The sequence below is a fragment of the Hemicordylus capensis genome, chromosome 2 (genome assembly GCF_027244095.1).
Source record: "Hemicordylus capensis ecotype Gifberg chromosome 2, rHemCap1.1.pri, whole genome shotgun sequence".
NCBI classification, from domain to species: Eukaryota; Metazoa; Chordata; class Lepidosauria; order Squamata; family Cordylidae; genus Hemicordylus; species Hemicordylus capensis.
The window spans coordinates 133,956,059-133,982,808 of record NC_069658.1 but is presented as its reverse complement, the minus strand read 5'-3'; the positions used below and the strand labels follow the sequence as shown (position 1 = coordinate 133,982,808).

The 26,750-nt window shown below is 43.5% G+C and overlaps 1 long non-coding RNA gene across 1 annotated transcript; it reads left to right on the top strand.

Annotated features, from left to right (window-relative positions):
• Positions 1-24,734: 24,734 nt before the first annotated feature.
• Positions 24,735-25,479, top strand: LOC128348292 (uncharacterized). Its single transcript, XR_008318059.1, has 2 exons — positions 24,735-24,845; positions 24,958-25,479. It is a non-coding gene; the product is annotated as an uncharacterized LOC128348292 (long non-coding RNA).
• Positions 25,480-26,750: the final 1,271 nt, after the last annotated feature.

Genomic DNA, 26,750 nt, shown 5'->3' with positions numbered 1-26,750 from the left:
AGATAGGAAATGCTCTACTGTACGTTTGTTGACTATAATGTGTGAATAATATTACATGCATACAAATCTATATATGCATATGCATATGCATATGCATATGTTGAACTAATTGTGTGAATAGGATTTATTTTGGTTCCTTGGTCACCATTGCATGATGTTAAGATGACTATTTAGCATGCTCAGTGGTGCACCTAGATTTTGGCACCCACCGTGAGCCCACCCCCGCTGCCATGAGGCCCCCCATCACAAGGCCCCACCACCACCATGAGGCCCTGCTGTGCAGAACCATGGTATTTCTGTAGTTTTAGCCGCATTGTGCGCAGCCGAGGGGTGAGCCAAGAAGGCCTCCCGCCCCACCCGTGGGGCAGCGGGGGCGGGCAGAGTGGCTGCTGGGCCTGTCCATCTGGCCCAGTGGCCCTTGAAAACTGTGAGACCCGCCTGCGCCATTCAAATAGATTGTCACAAGCCCGTGACATCTCACTGATGCGAATGGGAGTTTTCCTCCTAAGGCAAATAGTAGCTGTGGCCAAGGGAGGGATGGTCAATCCAGAACAGGACTCACTGGTGCCAATATTCAACGAAACCCCCTTTTCTGCCACATCCTTGATCCAGATCACCCTTCCCTGTCTCTGCTAGATAGAGTTAAAAACACAAGCACAATTACCAAGCACATAATTCATGTAAACAATAGCTTGGGCCACAAATCTCTGCTGCACCAGTACTTGGGCAAATGAAGAAGCCATGTGACCCAACGAACAGTGCGTTAATATCACCTGCTGCACTGCAACTCAGCCCATATTTCAGCCCCCATTGTAAATCACTGAATCAGGACTTTACATTACACTCAGGGAAAAATTCGTGTACATAGACAGGGCCGTCGCTAGGGTTTTTGGTGGCTTAGGTTTGATTTTTGTGGAGTGCCTTAGGCTTGATTTTTGTGGGGTGCCTTAGGCTTGATTTTGGGGGGGTTCAATCCCCCCATCCCCTCTGCCAGCACAGCTGAGAAGTACAAAGCCCTGGCTTTAATTGGAGCCACGGGGGCTGCTTGTTCACCAGGTCTGTGATTATAGGGCAACGTGAGCAACCACAGGCCTCTGCCCCAATCTAAATGGTCATGGTCATGGAGGGGAAGGAGAGAAACAAGTACTGTGTACAGCTGTACTCTGGAATAAATACGTATCCTTTTAGGAAAAAATTTCCAGCAACCACACCAGACAATCTCCACTCTCTAATAATAATTCTCATGCAAAGGAGATGAGATTCTGGTTGCCATATGGCTGCCGAATCACTGAATGTCTTGAAACTTGTGTTTTGGTTGCTGTAGGTGCAATTTACAGTAATAAAATTAGGCTGAGGGAGGGGAGGTGTGAGCATGTCGGTGCTGCTACAACAGCTGGAGAAAAACATAACTGAAAACTGTTCATTTCAGGAACATTAACATTTTAAACAAAACTCAGAATGAACGGCGGTGGCATTTTACAGTTCAAACAAATACACTAACCTCTTATCTTTTGCATGCATCCATCCCAGCGGCATTATTAAAAAAAATTTTGAAAGTAATGAATTCGATGGCAAGCTGCTCTTGAAATAAAATTAAGGAAGAATTGATAGCCTTCATGAATCTCCAGTGGAGAACAGGAAATATCTCAAAATGGAGGAAGACAGCTAGAAGGAGGGAAATGTTTACTGGATGCATTTCCCACTTTGTTAGTGTGGAAGAGAAAGAAATGCATTTATATTTGAACCTATGAGCCTCCCTCCCTTATTACGGAATCAGATCATTGGTCCATGTAGGACATACAGTCTACACTTCTCATTTACACTTATTGACAATGCTGGAGAATTGCCAGGAATTGAATCTGGAACTTCTGCACACACAGCATAGACTCTACTACTGCCCTACATACAGCTAAAGGTGCCATGTGAGTTATATGCACCCGCCCACAGAAGAGGCTGCCAGCTGCATCTCTTTCTTATCCAGTATTGTTCTAGCCACGCCTCCTTCCAGTCAGAGCTCTAGCCACACCTCCTTTTGGCCAGCCTTTGTTGGAGGCGAGTCATTTTGTCCCACCTCTGTATCAAGAGTGATTACACTATTCTAGCAGAATTTCCAGCTTCAGGGGAGGCTGCCTGTTGACTGAGAGCATCAAGGCTGTAAAAGTCTCTGCTCTGGTTTCCCTTCCTTCGCTTTGAGCAGCATCTTTGAAACTGCGGCTCACACATCAGGCAGGTACTTAGTCTGACACAGTGAAAAATTCAAAAGCTGGTGGGGCATAAGATTAAAGTGTAGCTCCAGAAGTTAATTTGCAAAGAAGTGGAGCTCAGCCATTGGAAGTTTGGGAAACACAATATTAAAGTTATGGATAGATTTGTCCCCATACTATACTGTAAGTCAAAGTACGTACTCTGTACTCAAAATAATCTCCCCTAGTTTATCCCTGTCTCCACTGCCCTCCCCTTGTCTTCTTATTCTTTTGTAAAGCTCCATGCATGAATGGCACAATATTATTAATGTTGTGAACCAATGTAGCCACCTAATGGCGCAGAGGGGAAATGACTTGACTAGCAAGCCAGAGCTTACCGGTTCGAATCACGGCTGGTATGTTCCCCAGTCTATGGGAAACACCTATATCGGGCAGCAGCAATATAGGAAGATGCTGAAAGGCATCATCCCATAATGCGTGGGAGATGGCAATGGTAAACCCCTCCTATATTCTACCAAAGAAAACCACAGGGCTCTGTCCGTGGTCACCAGGAGTCGACATCAACTCAGCTGCACACTTTATTTCATTTTGCTTTACCAATGTACTAGATCAGCAAACCTATCCATATACGCAAGACATCCGTATGCAAATCTGTGAGCAAAATGGAGTCATAGACTGATGGCAAGGTTCAAAGTCACATGTTGTCCATTGGAACATGAGAGCCAGCCAGCAGCAGAAGGTGGTGAGGTGACGCTGGCAAGAATGGCTGCTTACCACTATGGGGCAATTGAGGAGGTGGGGAAAGCATGCCCTTCCTGTTGAGAGGATAAACATAGCCATATACATCCTTCTGGGCTGCCTGGAGGGAGAGCAGGATATAAATATAAAAAATAAATACATAAAGGGGGAATTTACTTTAGAAAAAGCAAGTCAGAGAGGGGAAGAAATCCCTGGCTTTGGCTCATTTGGAAAGCAAAAAATGTCTTCTTGCAGCTCCAAAAATATCATGCTCATGCAAAATTCATGTTAGCCATGGCAAACAAGTTGTTATGAAATGGATATTAACATGGGTCACCTCTCTTAATGAGTCAGCCTTGCTTTTGGAATAGTAAGTCAGGGGAAAGGCAGGAGAAGAGAAGCACAGAAGCAGGAGCCTTATCAGTCACAGCCCTGTCTCTTGGCGGATGGCTCAAATGAAAAGAGACAGCGCTGCAGTGTGTGTTCTAGATTTTCTTGGACACACTGTGTCAATAATATGACACAGATGTCGATGAATATTTTATCATCATCTCATCTCTGGATGTCCCTAAATGCTTTATAATTTATGGACTCAAGATTGGGGGAAAAAACCCCAGCCCTCCCCATTTCTGTGTAAGGTACATCCAGTGCTGAGTCTGTTTAATGCTTTATGACACAGGAAATTAGCTCCCTCTATAGCTAATATTCATGGACTTGACAAGGAAAAGAAGAAGAAAAGGAGCAGAAATATAGAGGCATAAGTTGCATTTCATTGGGAACAAAAGGCAGGGGTGGGACATGCTCAGCATATAAAAAGCTCAGTATATTCTTTACTTACAACAGAACCATCCCCACATTCTGCCTTCAGATCACCAGCTCAGCCACCCCCAAATTGATCTGTCTCATACTGCCATCATGATTGCCTAGAGATGTTTATATTTCTAAAACTAATTAAAAAGAGCATAAATCTAATTATATAAAATGAAACAGAGAAATAGGTATGGTGTGGGAAAAGACACAAACCACCTACGGCCCAGCAGGAAGGGACCATAGGTGTTGAGATTTAAATTTATTTGCCATATATCCATATTATATTTGATATTAAAGGCCTGCAACCTCCTGACTTCAGTCTGGCCGGAAGCCAGAACTTCTCAGGCATTTCTGTCAGCATTTATAGTTTTCTTTGCGCAAAGCTGGAGGTTCAAGTTCTGATATACTGTACTGCCTCCTTAAAGGGCAAGCCCAGGAAGCCTGAGGACGAGAAGGCCATGTGAGCGAATTGAAAGAAGAGTTTCAGTTTTGCAGCAAAAGCTTATGTGAATGGATGGGTCTCTATGATCTCTTCAGGGGCCTGAACAGTCCTGGGCCTCTATGGCCTAGAAACTAGAGACAGTCTGTAGAAAAGTTGTGCTTCCTTGTATTTTTCCACCAGTCTAACTTTATGCACTCAACTCTTCCAGTGAGTCTTTAGCAACAGTTTAATAATAGGGATGTGCAAACTGGTTCGAACATGAACCAGTTCAAACTCAATCTGAGGTGGTTCAATGGTTCGAATTCGAACCAAACCAGCCATCAGGTTTGAGCTGCAGGTTCGAATTCGAACCAAACTGGGGGTGGTTCCGTTTGAACTGGTTTGAACCTCCAAAAGTGGGTGGGGTGGTAGGTACCCATGGGTGCCAACTCGAACCTGATGGCTGGTTTGGTTCAAATTCGAACCATTGAACCACCTCAGTTCAAGTTCGAACCGGTTTATGTTTGAACCAGTTCGCACATCCCTATTTGCATCCTCTGGGTCCAGACCGGGTTTCTGTAGGAGTGGTCAAATAATAGCTTCCTTCAATGAAGTTGGGACCACTCCCTCTCTCAATGAGGCATTTAGAACTTGCTGGGCATAGCTAAAAATTCCTTCCCTACTAGATTTAATAAGCCATGAAGGGCAAGGGTCAAGCATGCATGTGGTTGGAAAAACTCGACTAAACATCTTGTTCACATCCTCGGGCACCAACAATTGAAACTACTCCAGCAAAGCTGGGCACCTCTTCTAATGATCCTGCATCAGGATCTACACTGATGCATGTCCCTACAGGTTTAGCAAATTTGGTTCAAATGGGTTAGGTGGTTCACAGGTTAGCCCACTTGCACCTCAAAAGTTTATGCATCCGCCATCTTGGATCGGGGTGGATGACATCATCACAAACTATGTTGTTGAGGTGTGTCCCTACAACTGTACCCAATTTGGTTCATATTGGTCCAGGTGTTGTGAAATTGATAGGGGAGGGGGACACATGGACACACACACACACACACACACACAGAATGCTGGTTGATCTCATAAGCCTACTGGAAAGTAGGCTAAACACATTGCTATTTTTCTTTCAGAAACTGAACATGTGGCCCCACCCCACCACACAACTTACTTCCCCCCTTCTGGTCAATGTCTTTCCCACCACTGATGCAGCTATTGCCCATTTCCAAAGGCGTGAGGGGAGGGAAGATTCGAAACACATGCAAAATCTGAGCCAGCATGGTGTAGCCGTGAGCCAGCGTGGTGTAGTGGTTAGCGTGCTGGACTAGGACCGGGGAGACCCGAGTTCAAATCTCCATTCAGCCATGATAATAGCTGGGTGACTCTGGGCCAGTCACTTCTCTCTCAGTCTAACCTACTTCACAGGGTTGTTGTGAGGAGAAACTCAGGTATGTAGTACACCACTCTGGGCTCCTTGGAGGAAGAGTGGGATATAAATGTAAAAATAAATAAAATAAAATCAAAATCTCCCTTGAACATTGAAAAATCACAGTGAAACTTGGTGTGTACATTTACGGTGTAATTTTCAATCTGGCATTTGAACATGAACTTCCACAGGCATTTCTAAGGTTGAGAGGAAAGATACAAAAGCCCTTGTAATGTCCTGTTTGAGTTAAGGCTTCTTAAATATGCTTTACTATTAACAGTTACAGCATTTCAAATAAGGGGCATTAACAGCATGTTTGTGTTATCATCCTGCCGATAACTCTGCTCTGGTCAGTGAGGGAGGAGCTCCCTAGGACTGTCCTGAAATATCAGAAACAGGACTAGAAAGGAGAAGTTATTAAATCCTGCTTACATTGCAACCAAGTCTTTGTCAATCCTGCTACCTATGTCTATCCATCCCACGTCCTCCTATAACTAAATCCTTGAACTAAATCCTTTCTATCCCTCACTCCTATGACTAAAATTAACATTAGCATAAAACCAATATAAACCCTAATTTAGGTATGTGCACAAATTGATTTTTTTATTAAGTTTGTACCTGAATCAAATCACCCCTGATTTGTTTCCGGTCCGAATCTGCCGGCCAAAAAGAAGGGATCTGGGGGCAAAAGAGAGGGGTGGGTGGTAGTGCCTAATGTGTGGGAGCCACCACCTAAATTCCAAAGCAATTTGGCAAAAGGGTGGTTTTTAATTATTATTTTTTTGAAGTTTGCACATCTTTAAGCATTTCCCCATAGGGTGGCACCCACATGGAGCTATAAGGTTGCTGAAATCCCCATTATTCCTTATGGGGAAAAGCTTAAAGATGTGTAAACTTCAATTTTTTTAAAAAAATAATAATCACCCATTTGCCCAATTTCTTTGAAATTTGTTTGGTAGCTTCCACCCATTGGGACCTACCACCCAACTCATGTTGCCCACAAAATGGAGGTCAGAATCTCCAAATTTGGGGGGTCCTAATCTGGGGGGATTTGTTTTTCTTCTATAAACAAATATTTTAAATGAACACATATAGAGGAGCCATTTGGATTAACAGCTCCCCCCACATGATAAAGTGATGTACTGAGAGTCATGGAGAGCATAGTGATGGAAGTGCTCTTGGTGCATCCCCTTTTTAATTGTGTGAGAAGAAACCTATTGTCAAAACAGGCATGTATTCTGAAAGCACAGGGAACAAGAATTATGAGGGACTGTCTGTGAGGCATCAAACGCTGTTCATGTTCTTTTATTTAAAAACACACACTCTTTGGGCTCAGTCATTTGACACCTTATTTAGGACAGTTTATTTATTCGACATATTTGTATACCGTCCAAAATGCAAGTCTCTGGGTGGTTTACAACAAAACCACAAATAAAAAGGTTAAAGCATTACAATAATTTAAGATTTAGAACAATATTAAAACTAGGGATGTGCACAAATCAATTTTTTTGTTTCAATTTGTACCCGAATCAAATCACCCCAAATTTGTTTTGGGTCTGATTTCCCCCCCTCCCCGAATCACCCCAGATTTGATTTGTATCCAAATTTTCCAAATCCAAAATGATTAAGGGCAAAAAAAGTGGTCCTTCGGGCAAAAGAGTGGTGTGAGTGGTAGTGGCCAATGGGTGGAAGTTACCACCCAAATTTCAAAGCAATTGGGCAAAGGGGTGATTTTTTTCCATAGGGAATAATGGGAATTTCAGCAGACTTATAGCTCCACATGGGGGTCCCCAGGGGTCCCCAGAGCAGGTTGTGGTGGGTGGTAGTGCCCAGTGGGTACAACAAAGCTACCACCCATATTTCAAAAAAAAAAAAAAAAAGGCAAATTGGTGTTATTTAAATGATTGTTGAAGTTTATGCAACTTTCAGCTTTTCCCCATAGGGAATAATGGGGATTTCAGCAGCCTTATTTATAACTCCGGGGGGGGGGCACCAGAGTGGCGTACAGCAGGTTGTGGTGGGTGTTAGTGCCCAATGGATGCAAGGAAGCTATCATCCATATTTCAAAGGAATTAGGCAAAGAGGTAATTTTTAAAAGATGTTTGAAGTTGCCATGTCTTTGGGGCAGATTTGGGGCAGAAAGGGGTTTTTGGGGGCAGAAGAGTGGGTCAGGTGGTAGTGCTACCACCCAAATTTCAAAGAAATTAGTGAAAGGGGTGATTTTAAAAGAATTTCTGAAGTTTGTGCATCTTTAAGCTTTTCCTGCACAGGGAATAATGGGGAATTTCAGCAGAATCATAACTCCACATAGGGAGGGGGCACCAGGGTGGCCCAGAGCAGGGTGTGGTGTAGTGTACATACGGTGCCAACCACCCCCAAACTGACAAGGCCACAGGGCACTGGGTTTTGTTGTTTCTGAAGTGTTCTTCTGAGAGTAGATTCTCTGGTAGGAAATGAGAGTAGATTCAACGACAAACATTGAATCCACTCTCACTCCCTACCAGAGAATCTATTCTCAGAAAAACACCTCAGAAACAACAAAACCAAGTGCTCCATGGGCTTGTGGGTGGTTGGCACCCTATGTGATACACCACCACTCGCTCTGGGCCACCATGGTCCCCCCCAAGTGGAGTTATGGGGCTGCTCTAATTCCCCATTATTTCTCAAGGGGGAAAGCTTAAAGATCTGATTCTTCTTCAGAAATTTTTTAAAAATCACCCCTTTCACTAATTTTTTTGATATCTGTGTGGTAGCAGGCACCCATTGGGGCACTACCACTTAACCCACTCTTCTGCCCCCCAAAACTCTTTTCTGCCCTGAATCTGCCACAAAGACTTTTAAATCTTTTTAAAATCACTAGGGGTGTGCACGGAACCGCGGAGCTGCGGTCCGGCACTGGGGTTGGGGGTTCCAATAAGAAATGGGGGGGCGTTACTCACCCCTGAGACAACCACGCCGTAATTCACTGAGCAATTGGGCGGCAGGATATCTCCCTGCCGCCCGCTTCATTCCCCGCTCGGCGGCTCCATACTCCTTATGTACTTAGAAGCCATTTGCAGCCAGACCGGCAAAGCGGAAGGGGATGGCAGGCAGCTCTCCTGCCGTCCCCCTGCAATAGGAGGTGATTTCTGAAGAAGGGGGTGGCAGGGGTCCTCTTGGGGGCAGCAGGGGTCCTCTTGGGGCAGCCACCAGCCGAGCGCCAGCGGGGCTTTGAAGGTTCTAAATACTTAAGGAGGACAATTCTTCTGAGTACATAAGGAGGACGGAGCTGCCGAGCGGGGAATGAAGCGGGCGGCAGGGAGATATCCTGCCGCCCGATTGCTCAGTGAATTACGGCATGGTTGTCTCAGGGGTGAGTAACGCCCCCCATTTCTTATTGGAACCCCCCACTCCATCCTCCCGAACCAAAACCACCCTGTGTCCGGACCGGTCTGGAGGCCTTTAGAATGGCCTCCGAACCAGTCCGTGCACATGACTAAATATCACCCCTTTGTCCAATTCCTTTGAAATCTGGATGGTAGCTTCCTTGCACCCATTGGGCATTACCACCCTCCACAACCCACTCTGAGCTACCCTGGTCCCTGCCCCGCCCAAGCAGTTATAACTTAGGCTGCTGAAATCACCATTATTCCCTATGGGAAAAAGCTTAAAGAGGTGTAAACTTCAAAAATACTTTAAAAATCACCACTTTGCCATATTTCTTTGAAATATGGGTGATAGCTTCCAACCATTGGGCATTACCACCCAACTCACTTTGGCCACAAAATGGAGGTATGAATCTCCAAATTTTGGGGGTCCAAATCTGGGGGGATTTGTTTTGTACCTGTATCTGGGCAATTGAGGACAGGAGTGATTTGTCTACAAATCACCCGAATCAGTCAGATTTGGATACTAATCATTTTGTACCTGAATCGTTTTGCACATCCCTAGATAAAACTATTAAAACCTATCAAACTATTAAAACTGTATCTAATTGAAAGCCTGGGTGATCAAAAGTTGTAAGAGATGGGGAGGCTTTTATTTCAGCAGGGAGCGTGTTCCAAAGCCTTGGGGCAGCATTGGAGAAGGCCCATCCCCGAATAGCCACCAGATGAGCTGGTGGCAACTGCAGATGAACCTCTCCTGATGATCTCAATGGATGGTGAGGCTCATAGCAAAGAAGATCTTCCCTTAAATACCCAGGGCCTAAGCTGTTTAGGGCTTTGTAGGTTATGACCAATACCTTGTATTTTGCCCAGAAGCTTATCGTCAGCCAGTGTTGGTCTTTTAAGACTATGTAAAAGGCAGCCCCCTATAAAGCACATTGCAGTAGTCAAGTATGGAGGTGACCAGCAGATGTACTACTGTTCTGAGGTCATTTATCTCAAGAAACGGATGCAGCTGGTGTATCAGCCAAGCTGACAGAAGAGACTTCTGGCCACTGCCTCAACCTGGGATACCAGGGAGAGGTTTTTGTCCAGAAGCACCCCCAGACTGCATACTGGTTTCTTCTGGGGAAGTGTGACCCCATCCAGAACTGGCAGATCAAAATAATCTCTCGCGTTCCGACACCATAAAATAAGTACCTCTGTCTTATCTGGATTCATTCTCGGTTGATTATCCCGCATTCCACTCATCACCACCTCCAGGCAGGTATTTAGGGAGGTTGTGCCTTCTCCTGATAATGCTGACATGGAGAAAAAGATTTGGGTGTCATCAGCATATTGATAACCGCCTGCATCAAATCTGGGAGATGATCTCTCCCAGTGGCTTCATGTAGATGTTAAACAACATCAGAGACAATACGGAACCCTGAGGGACACCATACCGAAGTTCAGATCTGCAAGAACGACAGCCCCCAAGGGACACCATTTGGAATGTGCTCGAGAGGTAGGAGTGGAACTACTGCAAAGCAGCACCTCCCACCCACAACCCCCTCAGGTGCTCCAGAAGGATACTATGGCGGATAGTATCGAAGGCAGTTGAGAGATCCAAAAGGACCAACAGAGTCACACTTCCTCTGTCAATTCCCAATTAGAGATCATCCATCAGGCTGACCAAGGCAGTCTCCACTCCATAGCTCACCCGAAAGCCAGCCTGAAATGGGTCTAGATCATCAGTTTCATCCGATTGCCTGGAGTTGGGAGGCCACCACCCTCTCAGTTACCTTGCCTAATCACGGAAGGTTGGAGACAGGCCTATAGTTGCTTAACTCTGAGGGATCCAACACAGGCTTCTTCAAAAGAGGGCTAACAATTGCCTCCTTGAGGCAAGGAGGCATCCTGCCCTCCCTCAGAGAAGCATTTATTATCTCTACTAGGCCTTCTACAACAACCCCCCTGCTAGATAGTATAAGCCATGTCAGACAAGGATCAAGAGGGTAGGTGGTAGGCCGCACTGCTCCATGCAGCTTGTCCACATTCTAATGAGTAACAAACTGGAACTGATCCAGCCTGACCATATAAGAGGAGTCGTTGGACACCTCCAATTAAGACGCTGCAATAATTGTGGGGTCTAAATCCAAGTCGCCCAAAATACGAGAGATTTTATGCACAAAAAGTTACAAAAAGCAAAAAGTCGCAAAATCCACAGTTGCAAAAAGCTGTCCATGAACCGTTTGTCCATGTTCCCTTCTCACATAAGAATATGGGCTTGGTTATGAACTATAGGCCATTTTGGCTTGGCTATTCCTCTAGGCCATATTGGTTCTTTTTTTTGGAGTGTATTTTTAATTTTTTAAAATATATTTTCAAATGCAAGTCATTAAGTAAAATGACATCTTTTAAAAAACGTTGCTGTATACCATAGAAAAATAGGACAATGGCTCTCTCTTAGCCACTGCAGAATCAATCATTTATACTAATGACTCCTTTTTTATAGCCTCCTAAATAGGTTACATCAGATCTTTAGCATCATATCATTGGACCTGAATTATTATTTAATGCTTTCTGACCTCAAAGCCAGCTGAGAAGCAGTACCTTAAATATGAGTGTATTCTGACACAGTTTCTGCTCTTGCCTCACACTTTTGTTTCTCCCCTGAGTACATGTTGTCTCAGACTCTGACAAGCTGTCTACGTTGCATGGTTCTCCTGGGCACCATTTTATTTTTTACTGACCTTTCTTCCTTCAATCCATGGTGTTGCCTGTGGCTTTGCCATATGTTGTTTTCTCTGGAGCTTCTTTCCTTTTGTATGTAATATTTATATAATTCTCTTCATCTTTCTATCCTAAAAGACTGTTGCTTTTCTCATCTTCAGGAAGGAAATTCTTCTGCCATAGTCTACATTTTAAAATAGTTTTTGTGGAAAAGAAAATAAGATGCTAAAGGTGCCCTATGTCAATTGGCAAAGTTATGCTTTGATTTTAATTTGACTTAGAGTTGCCAATGGGTTTTGCCTAAATTCAAGGTGAATTTTGAGGGTGCTGTGTAGGCAAAACATCCAAAAGAAAATTGGGAGAAACAAAATGAGTCTTAACAAGACTCTCAACCTTTCTCAAGGGGGTTTCTCACACCCTTCGCTATGCTTACTGTGCTTGTAAATAAAGCACTCCTCATAAAAGTCAATTCAGTGTAAAGTTCATCCATGATTCTTGACTGTTGCCGAAATGTGGTGACTCCCAGCTTAAAAAAGAACAGCACATGTGGCAATGTGGGATTAACTTTAGGGTGAACGAAAAGCACAGCCAATGATGGCCTTATGGTGGTAGAGGCTGTGCAACGTCTTTTAAAGAACATGGTGAACATGAGATACAGTCAGTATTTCACAGTTCCTTTTGCTGGTTTTGAGCATTTGACCAAAAACATCCTCCTTATAGTCGGTAATGCCTGCAATGCAGTGTTTTCCAACCAGGGGTCCTCTAGATGTTGCTGAACTACAAGTCCCATCATCCCCAGCTACAATTTATTGTGGCTGGGGATGCTGGGAGTTGTTCAGCAATATCTGGAAGAACTCAGGTTGGGAACTAGGGGTGTGCATTTTGGAATTTTCTTGTTTCGATTTGTATCCGAATCGAAACATCCCCATTTTGTTTTGTACCCAAATTTTCTGAATCCGAATCAGCCCTGTTTTGTTTTGTAGCCAAATTTTCCAAATCCGAATCCGAATCGATTTGGATTTTTAAAAAGGGTCCCAGGGCAAAAAGAGTGGGAGGGGGGTGGTAGTGTCCAATGGGTGGAAGCTACCACCCAAATCTCAAAGGAATTAGGCAAAGGGCTGGTTTTTTTGTGAATTTTTTTTTTTAAAGTTTAAACATCTTTAAGAATTTTCCCATAGGGAATAATGGGGAATCCAGCAAATGTATCACTTCAAATCAAGGGGAAAGGGATGACCCAGAGCAGAGTGTGGTGGGTGGTAGTGCCCAATGGGGGCAAGGAAACTTCCAGAATTATTTCAAAGAAATTAGGCAAAGGGCTGATCTTTTGTGATTTGTTGAAGTTTACGTGCTTTTAAGATTTCTCCCATAGGGAATAATGGAGGTTTCAGCAGCCCCATAATTCCACTTGGGGGGCACTAGGGTTGCCCAGAGCAAGGGGTTGTGTAGTGCACATAGGGTGCCAACCACCCCCATACCCACAAGCCTGTGGGGTACTGGGTTTTGTTGTTTCGGAGGTGTTCATTGTAGATTCTCTGGTAGCATATGAGATTTTCAGTGAAAAACAAGAATCCACTCTCATATGCTACCAGAGAATCTACACTCAGAACACCACAGAAACAGCAGAACCCCATGGGTTAGCAACCCTTCCCCTGGCCAATGTGGGGTCAGTAAAAAGTGGGAAGAAGCAAAAGAGCCAATGGGGAACAAGGAGGGAATTGTCAGCAGGTTAGCCCATGATTTAGGTCACTGATCAAGAAGGCTGGAAGGGTGGGAAATTCAAAGAGATGTCAAACACAAAATGGAGACTGACTCAGAGATCACCACAAAATGGAGGTCCGAAACAACAAAATGTTTTGTAGCCGAAACAGGGGCATTTTGTTTTGTATACAAAACTTTTAGATTTGGAAAATGGGTGCTTTGTTTTGTCTACAAAACACCAGAAACAGGCTGTTTTGGGTACAAAACATTTTGTATCCGAAACGTTTCGCACATCCCTATTGGGAACCATTGCTGTAAAGAATCAAGGACCAAAGTGTCACTTGGCCACCTATTAGATTAGGTCAGGGCTGCACAAGCTGTTGTAGAGGGAAGGTACATACGTTTCAAAGAAGCGAAGAAAGGGAACCTCTGGGTGACTTGTGTTCCTTATTGCCCAGCTTCTAATGTAACTTGGGAAGTGCAGCTGGTGGATATCTTCCAACATAAGATCTACGATTTCCAGAAGAGACACAGAAAGATAACCCATGCCTTGGGAAATCTGGAGAAAAGATGAAAATGGAAATGATGGATGGGGGGAGGCAGAGAAATGTAGTGTGGTTGGATCAGACTGTAGCCCAATTCACACTCAGTAGCGGAAGTATGGAAACCCCTTCCTTGTAGTAAGGTGCTATAGTTTTTCAGTAAACATTTTGAATCCAAGAACCATATGGGCAGGGCCAGGGCTGCTACATGGCTTGAAGGGTGTTCAAATGCAGCAGGACCATGCAACTGGCCCTGCCCATGTGGTTTCTAGATTCAAATGCTCATAGGGGTGGCATTAACTCTTGCCACGGGGATGTGATATCCACACTTCTACCAATGTGTTGAATTGATCTAAACCAGGCTCAAACTGTCATACTTCATTATGACATTATGCAAAAACCCAGCTCCCTTGAGAAGTCCATAATGCTGGGGAAGGTTGACAGAAAGAAAAGAGGAGGAAGACCAGCAGCAAGGTGGATGGACTCGATCAAGACAGCAATTCTCTAGTAAGTGTGTTTAGGATTGCAATCTTAAGGCTCTCAGGCTGAAATAGTGGGACTTACTTCTGAGTAAACACAAGGCTTGTGCTGCATAGTGCTGCTGAGAGTGTGGTTAGTGTCTCCTCATCTACAGTTCCACCAGTCTTATCACCCACCCACCCAGGGCCTTTCCTTCCATGCAGAAAACAAGTTGTGTGGGGTAGCAGTTTTGAGAAAGGGGTGGCTTTGGAGGCATCCCACTCACTTTTCACTCACTTGCTTGCTTCTTTCCCCGCTCACTTGTAAAGTTGCTCCTGCTAGCACCATCGAGAAGGCACTTTAACCTAATGCTGTTATTATTCAGAATATGTGTATAGCACTTCAACAAGAAGCTTACAAAACTGCAATAACAAAAGCAATGAGAAAATAAGAAAAAGAAATAGATGATTCCCCATGCCAAAGGACTCTCAGTCTAAAAAGAAACCAAAGGAACACGCCAGCAACAGTTCCCGGAGGACCAACATGCTGAGATGAAGAAGGAGACAGAGCTGCTCTCCGCTGATAGGTAAGAAATAGGTGCCCTTTTGTCTGGTTAACCATGGACAGCACTATCTTCTCTCCACTGTTTTGAAACTGAGCACATGAGGAGGAGGAAGGGAGGTTTGGCCAGAGGCATATCTAGGGGAAATGGCACCTAGGGCAAGCACTGAAATTGCACCCCTGTCCAAACATCTGACACCCATCTGTCAGATAACTTCATTATTATTATTATTTCTTGTTTACACAGTCAGACAGGTGTTATTGACTGGTTTATTTTATCCAGACATCAAGTCCTTCCCAAGGACCTGGGATAGCTGAATTTTATCATCAATACTGTTGGTTATTATAGATATCGTCGTAAAATATAGGCTGTTCCCAGTAAAGTTGCTTTTTGTAATTGGCTGATGGTGATTTCTGTGGCCCCTTTAGTGTTGAGGTGCTCTTCAAGTTGTTTTGGAATTGCACCTAGGGTGCCAGTTACCACTGGGATTATTTTGGTCTTTTTCTGCCTCAGCCTTTCAATTTGGATTTGTAGATCTTTATATTTTGTGAATTTTTCTATTTCTTTTTCTTCTATTCTGCTATCCCCTCGTATTGCTTTGTTGATTATTTTAACTTGTTTTTCTTTCTTCTCGACTACAGTTATATCTGGTGTATTGTGTGGCAGATATTTGTCTGTTTGTAGTCAGAAGTCCCATAATATTTTTGCATCTTCATTTTCTACAACTTTTTCAGTTTTATGGTCCCACCAATTTTTGGTTACAGATAGCTTGTATTTTTTGCAGATGTTCCAGTGTATCATCCATGCTACCTTGTCATGCCTTTGTTTGTAGTCAATCTGTGTGATCTTTTTACAACAGCTGATTAGGTGGTCCACGGTTTCATCTGCTTCTTTACAAAGGCGGCACTTGCTGTTTGTGGTGGATTTTTCGACTTTTGCTCTTATTGCATTTGTTCTTAGTGCCTGTTCTTGTGCAGCCAGTATTAAACCCTCTGTTTCTTTCTTCAAGTTGCCATTCTTAAGCCATTGCCAGGTCTTGGTGATGTCTGATTTTCCACTTATATTGTGCAAATATTGACCATGCAGGGGCTTCTTTTGCCATTTTTCTCCTCGGTTCTTGACTTGTTCTTTCTTGTAGGCCTGCTTTGTTTCATTGGTGTTGAATAGTTTCGCATTATTGACCATTTGAAGTGCATCTTCTTCACTGTCCTTGATATATTCTGCAAGGCCTCTTTTCTCCTCCTCTACTGTTTGATGGACTTGCAGCATTCCTCTTCCACCTGAGCTGCGAGGGAGGTAGAGCCTATCAACATCACTGCAGGGGTGTAGAGCATGATTGATGGTCATGATTTTCCTGGTCTTATGATCTAGCGTCTCTAGCTCTGCCTGGGTCCACTCTATTATTCCTGCAGTGTATCTGATAACAGGTATAGCCCAGGTGTTTATGGCTTTATGGTGTTCCCACCATTGAGTTTGGACTTGAGGATTTTTCTAACTCTCCTGATGTATTCACTTCCAATTTTTCTTTTAACTTCAGTGTGTGCGATGTTATCAGCCTGCAGAATGTCCAAGTATTTGTAATGTTCTTTCTCTTCCAGGTTCTTGATCTTGCTTCCATTGGGCAGTTCTATTCCTTCTGTTTTTGTTATTTTCCCTCTGTTCATTATTAATGCAGCACACTTGTCTAGTCCAAACTCCATTGCTATATCGCTACTGAATATACGGACAGTGTTTAGCAGTGATTCGATTTCTGACTGGGACTTTCCATACAACTTCAGATCGTCCATGTACAGCAGATGGTTGATTTTACTTGATGTTTTAGATGTTTGATATCCGAGGCCTGTTTTGTTTAGTCTTTGTGAAAGTGGGGTCATGGCAATTACAAACAACAGAGGGGATAGTGAGTCCCCTTGGAAAATACCTCTTCTAATGCTAACCTGTCCAAGTGTCTCGCCATTGATTGTTAACTGTGTACTCCACATGCTCATTGCTTTTTAAAATAAATATCTGAATGTTTTTGCTGACACCAGGTGTTTCTAAACATTTTAGTATCCACGTGTGAGGCAATGAATTGAAGGCTTTCTTGTAGTCAATCCATGCAACACTTAGATTGGTTTTTCTTCTCTTGCAATTTTCTAAAATCATTTTGTCAATCAGCAGCTGGTCTTTTGTGCCTCTGGTGTTCGGGCAATTTCCTTTCTGTTCAACTGGAAGCTGTTTGTTAGTTAATAAGTGTTGCATCACTTCATCTGCTATTATTCCAGTTAATAATTTGAACATGGTTGGCAGGCAGGTTATCTGTCTATAATCACTTGGAACTGCACCTTTTGCTGGGTCTTTCATGATGACATGAGTTTTCCCAGTTGTTAGCCATTGTTCAATATCACCTCCTTGCAAAATGTGATTGAACTGTTTTGATAGTTGTTTATGAAGGCTTGTTAGGTGTTTAAGCCAAAAGCCATGCAGTTCATCGTCGCCTGGAGCGGTCCAATTTTTAATTTTCTTTGTTCTTTCACTTATTAATTCTGGTGTTATTATTAGATCTTGCATTTGTTGGTTACATTTTTTGACCTCTTTCATCCAGCCTGCTTTTTTATTATAATCTATTGGATTGTCCCATAATTTCCCCCAGAATTGCACTGTTTCTTCTTTATTTGGTGTTTCTAAGTTTCTTGCAGTTTCTCCTTCTATGCTTTGGTAGAAACGTCTCTGATTCAACTGGAATTGGAGATTCTGCCTGTGTTGTGTAGTTCTGGCTTCATACCTGCTAATCTTCTTTGACACTGCTGTTATTTGCTGCTTTATTATTTCCAGGACTTCTCTAATTTTCCTTGAATCTAGGTGGTATTTTTGGATCAGATACTGTTTGGTGTTTTCATTCTTCAGCTTCTTGTCTTTCATATCTTTCAATTTACTAGCATCTGATCTAAGCCTGGAGATTTTATTTTCTAATCTAATCTTCCATTTAGGTGATGTACTACTTTCTTTTTTTACAGGTCTATTGATCTTATATCCGAGCTCTTGTGTTGTTATTGTTGCTGATTTCTATACCGCCCTTCCAAAAATGGCTCAGGGGTTTACCATAATATCAGCTCAAAAATACAAGTTCAGACACTTTCAGGAGAAACAGGTTGTAAGCAACACACACATGCATACACACACACATACAACCACACATGTGGCACAAATGTGCCAGTCGCCTTCCCAAGGAAAAGCAGCACATCCATGTGCTGGGCATGCCTCCATAGAGCTAAGCAGTGAAAGCTCTCTTTAGCAAATGCTCTGCCACCTCAGCACACCGCACTACAGTTCGCTGCCTCCAAGAAATTCGGGGATGGGTTTTTTCTGTCCAAACAACTTTTGCCTTAAAGGGAGATGGTTGCAATGGGAAATCTTGGGGGCCCCAAACAATCTGAAATTATCCAGCAGCTTACAATAGGCTTGGATCCAGCAGGAAGAAGGTGGAAGTCAACTAGCCACAGAACAGCAAAACAGTGTGATATTCAGTTTGTGTGTGTTTTTTAAAGCACCATACAAGTTAAAGGCAGGCACTTTCCAATTCTGAAATCCCACAAACCTTATAATCAGATTGCTTGACAATATGCAGATAAAGATAGAACTCTGTATAGAGAATTAAACAGCATGCGAGTGAATATTTCTATTTTATTCCTTGCCTCTCCCCCCACCCTTCAGTTTTGCCAGCTTACAAGGTATTAAACCAACATTGTCTTTTTAAGGGATGTTTTGACCACTTACTTTTGTGCCATTTAGATTTGTTTTTTAAATGCTCGGGTCCCTAGCCAACAACTTTGCATTCTTCTGATTCCCTAGATCAAGGAAAAATCTAGACTTGGGTCTTGCAGAGGCCATTTGAGCATGTGCGGTGGCCATTTTTGTTTTCAGCAGTCTTTAAAAAAAAAAAATTAAAATGGCCACCGCACTGATCTTTGTAGGTCCAAACAGGCCTGAAAATTAGCCAGAGACAGGCTGCGGCAGTGATCTAAGAGGCTGGTGGGGGGAGGGGGGACCCCAGTGGCACCTAGGGCACGTGCCCTGGCTGCCCCCCCTAGTTTCGCCTATGGGTTTGGCTATTCACTTTCTTACTGGCTAACCATGAATACATCACTGCTGATACAAGATCTTCCAGTTGTCTCCACAGCCTGATGCAACAGCACTCTCTGCCCATTCTAGTCAAGTGGGGCAACGCAGAGGTGGTAACAGTGGTGGCGGCAGCACTATTGCTACTACTATGCAGTCATTGCTGCCTCTTGCCGAGCAACCTTTCAGACCCATCATTCAACAAGCCTCAACAGAGCAGCCAGGTAAGAGAAGAGCATTTGGTGCATTGCCTCAGGCATCAAAATGTCTCAGGCCGTTACTGCACTCTTCTTCTTTGTCTGCTGTTTCTCATGTTTTGACCTGACCAGGTAACTTCCCCTTTGCTTGCACACCATGAATGAGGCTATTTTAATAATACAAACTACTTCACATAAGCAACTTGGGTGTTAAGAAGAGCAGGACTCCTGGCCTATTAATGAAAGAGGGAATTTGGGCAGGTGCAGGTTGTCATGCAGGGCTTATAGGAATGCAAGATACTCCCCAGAAAGATTACACTAGTCTCGTTGAAACTCCTTTTTGCCTTCCCTCAACATCCCCATGATATTTCATTCACAGTGGAACCTTACACAGAGTGAAAACTGCTGTCCTTCCTAACATATGCTCTGCTGCACACTTACTAAAAGTGTAGAGAATCCGTGCGGTCTAGTAATTAGAGTGCTGAACGGATACATGGGTTTGAATCCCCGTTGAACCATGAAGCCCATTGCATGAACCTGGACCAGTCACCCTCATCTTAGCCTCCCTAGCAAAGTGGTTGTGAAGATAAACACACTATATATAGTGCTGGCTTGAGCTCCTTAGAGGATGGGTAGGATAAAATGTAGTTATTGTTACAGAGCCCACTCATCCTCTGCTTCTGCTCATCCTATCTTTACAAGAGGATGCGCTTGCCCCTTTAATCTTTGAGGGATGGCATTGTTCTTTTGCAAACTGCATAGCCCTGATTTGATTGCCATCCATCACTCATTCCCTATCCACAGCAGCTGGGTTTATTCTTCTGTATCTTGTGATTAAAGCCTCAGCACCTGACCCCCATCAGTGCCCCAGTGACCTTCTGTTGTGTCATCTTTCCTCTATCTAGCACTTGTCCATGCTTCCTGCTGGCCCTCATGAAATTGTAAAGCTAGTAGCTGCTGAGCATGGATCAATAAGGTGACCTCCTCACCGGATCCAGTTGTAAGCTCCTATTCTCCTGTGTGGTTGAAAAGCAGCCTTCTTGCCAACTGCGTGTAAACTAAATACTTCAGATGAAATGAGTCGACTACAGATTGATATCCTGGGCATCAATGAATTAAAGTGGGCTGGAATAGGCACTTTCAGTCAGAAAATCATACCCAGAGGCGTATCTGGGGAAAATAGCGCCTAGGGCAAGCACTGAAATTGCACCCTCGTCCAAACATCTGACACCCATCTTTCAGATAACTTTACCATAATATCAGCTGAAAAATACAAGTCAAGCTCGTTAATCTTTTAATGTTTCAAAAACGATTTAGCAGTGGACATAGCCAGACCAAAAAATGCTGGGAAACTACAAATTTCAGTATCCTGGGGCTCATTAAATACCCAAATACTATGTGGAGGTGTACTTGGAAAACTAAACAGAAGTGCCTGTCTAATTCTCTACTATGCATTGTTGCATCACTATTACATAAGTTTTAAAAATCAATGGAGAATTTGACTTTTCCCAGATACTCTGAAAATAATTAAAGGATATGCAGAGTAAACTGTGTCAGTGCTTGGAATATATTCTAGTATTTCAGAAAGATAGTTAAAATGAGAGAAAGAGAGCAAGAAACTCCCAGTGGGCCTTAATACAAAGGATTTCACACTGATCCACATTGTGTGGGGCATCCTGGAGAGACCCTCAGGGCCGGGAGGCTTATTTCAGCCTCCCATCGGGGGTATCCCCATGTGTTGCCATGGTGTGGCGCCAGGCCGCAGCAACACACGATCAAAAGGACGGGCATTACCAGGCATCACCAAGTCGGAAGGCTACAGAAACTGATGGAACAGCTACAGAAATATGGCGGGCAACAGAAGAAGAATCAGTTGAGGCTCTAACCAAACTATGCCAGCAAATCTGGAGAACGACACTGTGGCCATCAGACTGGAAGAGGTCAGTCTACATACCCATACCAAAGAAATGAGACTTAACAGATTGCGCAAACCATCGCACAATACCCTTAATTTCACATGCTAGAAAAATAATGCTCAGGATCATCCAACGCAGATTAGAGCCCTACGTGGAAAGGGAAATGCCGGATGTTCAAGCTGATTTCTGAAAAGACCGAGGAACAAGAGACATCATTGCCGATGCATGCTGGAAAATTGAGAAAGCCAAAGAATATGAAAAAGAAGTCAGTATGTGCTTTATTGACTACAGAAAAGCCTTCGATTACGTTGACCATGTCAAGTTGTGGAATATCCTTTGGAAAATGTCCCAGAACATCTCATTGTTCTCATGAGAAACCTATACACAGGACAGCAAGCCACAGTCCAGACAGAACATGGTGAAACAGACTGGTTCCAGATCGGTAAAGGAATAAGACAAGGCTGTATACTTTCTCCTTCTTTATTCAGTTTATATGCTGAACATATACTGAGAGAAGCTGGATTGGAAGAAGATGAGCATGGTTTTAAGGTTGGAGAAAGAAACATCAATAACCTCTGCTACACTGATGACACCACTCTGATAGCTGAGAATGCAGATGATCTGCAAGATCTAGTGATGAAAGTCAGGGAGCACAGTGAAAAAATTAGACTATGACTAAATGTAAAGAAGACTAAACTAATGACAACAGGTACAGCAACCAGCCTCAGAATTGATAATGAAGACATTGAAGTGGTGGATAGCTTCTGCCTTTTAGGATAGACGGTCAACAGTAAAGGTTCCAGCAAGAAATTCGCCGCAGACTAGCACTTGGTAGAGTTGCAATGAAGGCCTTGGAAAGGATATTTAGATGCCGTGGCTGTCTATACCTACAAAGATTAGAATTGTTTGGACAATTGTTTTCCCCGTGACACTCTATAGATGCGAAAGCTGGTGCTGGAGAAGACTTTTGAGGATACCATGGACAGGAAAACAAACAAGTGGATCATAGTACAAATCCAGAATTTTCATTTGAGGCATAAATGACCAGACTCAAACTACCGTATTTCAGACACATTATGCGAAGACTCAGCTCCCTTGAGAAGACCATAATGCTGGGGAAAGCTGAAGGAAAGAGAAGAAGAGGATGACCAGCAGCAAGGTGGATAGACTCGATTACGACAGCAATGAATGCACCACTGCAAGACCTTAAAGGCCAAGTTGAAGACAGATCATCCTGGAGAGAATCTATCTATGTGGTCTCTAAGAGTCGACACTGACTTGAGGGCACTTAATCAATCAATCAATCAAATGTAAGACAGGACTTCTGTTCCTTTGATGTAATGTAGTGTTACTTATTTATAATATTACTCTATAAATATAAATATTACTCTATAAATATATAGTATTCTATAAAGTAAAGTATATAGTACTCTATAAATAAAGAGTAATAAATATTACTCTATAAATATTACTATTTACAATGTTACTCTATAAAGTTGCATATGCCAAAAGACAGAGGTACCCTATCCCAAGGAGTTTGCAGTTTGGATTTTGGCCCTGGAGGAGACAACAATGGAAAAGGTGGGGCAAAGACAGCTCTATGTAACTTGATAGCTCTCAGACAAATGCATTTAGTAGCTGAGTATTGCGGCCTGCCAGGTTCTTGCCACCTCTGTCCTCTTTTTTCACAGTTCCAGGGAAGCAACAAACACAGGAGGCAGCTCAGTTTGTGCACAGAGTGGTGGGCTGTGACTGGCTTAGTAGGTCATAAGTGAACAGGTGACAAGGGACGGACGTGTACATGTGCAGCTATAAGTGCTCAGCCTTCATTGCAGTTGCAGCTGGGTTCTTAGAACCTGGTACAAATGATGTTACACTTATGTAGAAAGTAAATGCATAGAAGCAGCCAAGCTCTGATGACTGAGAATTCTGGAAACTCTCCTGCAGAAAACTGGAGGAGATGTAGGAAAACACATGCCTCTGGCTGCCTTTCTCTGTCATTTATTTTGGCTTTCCTTACTTGCCTTAACAGTTGATTAGCCCTGCTCTTCCCCTTCCCAGCTCCTAAGAAGTATTAAAGGAGAGATAAGAGAAGCAAAAATAATAAAGTGGAAGAGCGGTGGCAGCTTTCTGTACTCATGTGTGTCTGCCTACAATTCCCTTCAGCTTTCTTGGCTTGTCCCCTGAAGGACTGATGTGGCAATGCTTCCTGTGATGAGCTTAACGTGTAACCAGGCTCTAAGGAGTTAAGCCAAAGACTAAATTGTGTAGGCGGGGGAAATAGCAGCAGATGCAGCTTTTCTTACTTCTGCAAGGGAAGCTGCACCGGCCAAAATTCCTCCTTCTCGACCACACTAAAGGTACAGAGCCCCAGACCTTTGCAACCGGTCACCCTGGTGCAAAGAATTGTTTTTCTGCACGTTATTTAACGGAGTTATTTCTCAGGAGCAAAAATAAGCTTTAACTGCTGCCAAAGATTGTGTAAATGAGTTATATCATCGTGCTCTGGAGGCAGCACAGTTAATGGATTATAATTGGAGAAGATAAAAGCAGTAGGAGATAGTTTTTGCAGCGAGAGACTTCTGAAGGCTTCTAGGCGGACAGTTTATACCCAGCTGTTAGCAAATTTCACAGCTTTCAAAATAGCTGAAGGTGTCTTCAAGAAAATAAGCCGACTGAAGCAATACATTTTTCATATTCAGGCACAAAGGAGGAATACATTGTTGGGCCTTCTGTCTAAAGAAAAATTCTCCAATACTACTTTCTTAAGCAAAAAGTGCTCATTTAAAGTGAAATTGCATTGTTGGGTTTTATCTCAATTGAGGCTGATGTTTGTTTTGCCCCATCAGGTTAGGATGCTTCTGAAAAGCATGAGTCTTCTTATTTGACTGCACTCAATTATCTAATCATGTTCTGAATTAGATTAGGCAGAATCAACAGGGTCAGCTTCTCAGGTGTCTGTATGCTAGGTAGAGCTCCATCTTTTGTTTTCTGCCCTAGAGGCAGCATTGATAGATATTGGTATTTATTTGCTTGCCTTCTGTTTCATGGGATTAAACAATGCAAGAACAGCCCTGCTAGATCAGGCCCAAGGCCTATCTAGTCCTGAATCCCATTTCTCACAGTGGCCCGCCAGAGGCCTCTGGGAAGCTCGCATCCAGGAGAGGCATGCCCTCTCTCTCCTGCTGTTGTTCCTCTGCAAGTAGTATTCAGAGGCATCCTGCCTCTGAGCCTGGAGGTACTTACAGCTATCAAGACTACTAGACATTGATAGACCTGTTGTTAAGGAACCTTTTGCATTATGGGAGTTGGTCTCCATTATCCTCAAAGCGGGAGCACCATTTTTACAGCATCCACCAGACCTGCCTTTAACCAACTCCCTAATCCTGCCTATGCAGGAGAAATGTACCCTTTGCACCCCAACTCCCTGGGGGGATGGTAACTGGAAAGCTCTTTGAACTACAGACAGGTGGCAACCTCAAAGTCGCCTCTGCCCACGAGGGCATCTCATCCTCTCATTGGCTGAGGAGCAGTCAAAATGAGCCCTCGTGGCCTACCTCTGACTGGTACGCAGCACCCTTCCAGGGGTTTACCTAAGAAACTCTTTAAAAGTTGTATGTTGCTTGTGTAAAGTTGTCAGCTACTTTCTATCTATTTGCTGGCCCACCCATCACCAAGATATGTAAGTGCTTTGCTTAGACTGTAGAATGTATTAGGAGCTAGAAATGATTTGTGTTTTGTTTTACTAATGCCTACCTATTCCCCTACCCACCTTGGTTCCTGTAATCTTTTAGAAAGAAGAATCTCGCCGTGTGTGTGTGTGCGCGCGTGCTCAGAGACTTGGGAGTTGCTGCTCCCCACAAGCTGACTGCTTGGTTGAGCTACTTAAAAGGGAAACTTACCTAAAAGGGGGAATCAAACCCAGCTCCCACTCTGTGAGAACAGAAGGGACCCGCCAAAGACCCGCCAAAGATTCAGACCCGGACTTGAGTTCTCTCTGGATGCAGAGAGTGGTGGCAGCGACTACTGGACCCACATTGGAGTAGGGATGAGTGAGTGAAACTGCCTAAACTCCAGTGGGGACTCCATTTCACCTGTCTTCTGTGAATTTGTTTAAGCCCCTTTTTAAAGTAGCCCAAGCTGGTAGCCAGAACAACTGGTGGCAGAGAACTTCAGAAACATACAGAATGAAGAGCAGTCTCTGGTCATATGCAAACCACTGAATGAGCTTCTTCACTCTGCGGATAGTTTACTTTGGGGTGGCAGGGGTGCTGTGGACTGTTCTAGGGACTCCTGAATAAAAATGACTTAATGAAGTGCTAGGCGTTATTATTATTTTACATTTTATCCCACTCTTCCTCCAAGGAGCCTTATGTTTGCATCCTCTATGGTACACATTACATAGTCAAATGTAAGATAGCTGCACCATGTGCTTGGGAGTTTATCTGCATTGGCTTTGAGAAAACTGTTTAAAAGAGGGGTGTAGTTGAATGGAGGAGAATCTGCTTATGCTCCTGACCTGTAGCTTGGGAAAACAGCATTAAATCCCATTCCACTATTCGCGTTATCTCAGAGTGGTCTTCTCCAGCATGGTGAATGACTACTTCCTCTCTGCCAAGTAAAGAACTCTGGGATAGCTTAACAGGATTGATCATGATTGTCCTTGTGGGCACTTCCTATCACATAAAATGTTTGAAAAGTAGTAAAGAAGCTACTCCTGAACAACTCCAACAGAGGTGCCTAATACAGTTTGCTGTGTTTCCTGGAAAGGCAGTTTCTGCTTTGCACTGTGATCCTGCAGGTGCCTCTCCCAAAGCAATTGTTTGTTGAGCTAAAACGGAACATGTCTCCATAGATTGTTGCTGTGTGCTCACTCTCTCTTAACAGCTTGGGCAAACAGGAGTAGATCCAGTGATTCATGCAAGTCGCAGCTCTAATGGGATGATAGATACCTCTTGAGGCTTTTTACCCCATTTCTTCTGCACGTCAACTTTGCTGCTGCTGTTCTAACGTGCTTGCTTTTCTAGATGGCATATTGAGCACCAGCATGCTTTGATCTTCCTTTCTTTTTTAAAAAGAAAGTTCAGCCTTGCTGGGATGGCTGCTGTAGTTGCAAGTGGATGATACTCTTTAAAGCCTTTGCCTAGACTTCAGCCTTCAGGGGATCTTGGACTGGTGACAGGAAGTATATGAGGGAGTCAGGCAGCAGACCACCATTCATTTCTAACCAAAGGAGGGCACTGAAGGGTGACCAGTCCCACCAGCAATTATTGTCCTTTGCCCAATTGCACCAGTAGTCCAGAGTGATGCACCTTCATCTTTAGAAACGTTCCTAGGCCAGGCTTCAATTTTGATGCACTTTCTGATATCTAATTGATTGGGACTTCTTGTTCTTGCTGAATCTGTTATCTTCTTGTGTCTGCGGCTAATTCAAGCAATTAAGTGACTTACTTTTGCTGGCTATTGACCTCTCCTCTCCCTGACCTCAATTTCATAAGAGGCGGTCTGACAGTAACTGAGAGTTGTCCTTAAAATATGCTGCAAGAGCTGGTGACAGAACCTAGGTACTGTACACCTATACAGGTGG